Source organism: Echinops telfairi, unplaced genomic scaffold (assembly GCF_000313985.2).
Source record: "Echinops telfairi isolate 266 unplaced genomic scaffold, ASM31398v2 ScPeMD7_7469;HRSCAF=8507_0, whole genome shotgun sequence".
NCBI lineage: Eukaryota > Metazoa > Chordata > Mammalia > Afrosoricida > Tenrecidae > Echinops > Echinops telfairi.
This window is the reverse complement of record NW_022111372.1, coordinates 19091747-19092980: the sequence shown is the minus strand read 5'-3', so window position 1 is coordinate 19092980 and position 1234 is coordinate 19091747.

Below are 1234 nucleotides of genomic sequence, written 5' to 3'. Positions count from 1 at the left end.
ACAGCAAGGGAATGGAACGGCAAGGTCCCCAGGGAATGCTGAAGGTGGCCTTTGGGGCCAGGGTGTGGTGCTCCAACAGACTGGACTGGAAAACACTCCTAAAGGCCAACAATCCTTGAACTAACTACAAGCTTTTCTTTCTTGTGTTTTAATTTGTTCTTTGTCAGTGGTTTGTTGTTGTTTTGTTGTATATTGTTGCTTGGTTTTTCTCTGTCTTGTTTTTGTGCATGTTATTATCTCCGAATGCCTGTCTAAATAAGATAGGTTGGATGAACAATCTGGAGGAGAAAACAATGGGGCCGACAGTTCTGGGGGGACATGGGAGAGGGGAAGGTGGGGGGAAAGGAAGTGGTGTTAACAAACCTAAGGACAAGAGAACAATGAGTCATCCAAATTGGTGGTGAGGAGGGTGTTGGAGGCCTGATAGGGCATGATCAAGGGTAATGTAACAAAGAGGAATTGCTGAAACCCTGGTGGAGACTGAGCATGATAGTGGTACAGGAGGAAAGTCAAGGGAAATAGAGTAAAGAGCTGGAAGGCAAAGGGCATTTATAGAGGTCTGGATAAAGGCATGTACGTATGCAAATATATTTATCTATGAGGATGGGGAAATAGATCTATGAGCCTATATTAATAGGTTTAGTATTAAGGTAGCAGAAGGACATTGGGCCTCCACTCAAGTACTCCCTCAATGCAAGAATATGTTCTTCTAATAAATTGGCATTTAATGATGCTCACCTTCCCAACACAACCGCTGAAGACAAAGGGGGTGAATAAACAAATGTGGTGAAGAAAAGTGATAGTGCCCGTATCAAAAGGTATAGTGTCTTGTGTCTTAAAGGCTAGAAGTTATACAAGCGGCCATCTAACTCAAAAGCAACAAAGCCCACATGGAAGAACACACCAGCCTGTGTGATCACAAGGTGCCGAAGGGATCAGTTATCAGGCATCAAAGAACAAAAAATCATATCATTGTGTGCTCACCTCCATAATACGATCGCTGAAGACAAATGGGTGCATAAGCAAATGTGGTGAAGAAAGCTGATGGTGCCCGGCTCTCAAAAGGTATAGCGTCTGGGTTCTTAAAGGCTTGAAGGTAAACAAACGGCTGTCTAGCTCAGAAGCAACAAAGTCCACATGGAAGAAGCACACCAGCCTGTGCGATCACAAGGTGTCGAAGGGATCAGGGATCAGGCATCATCAGACAAAAAAATCTTACCATAGTTAATGAGTG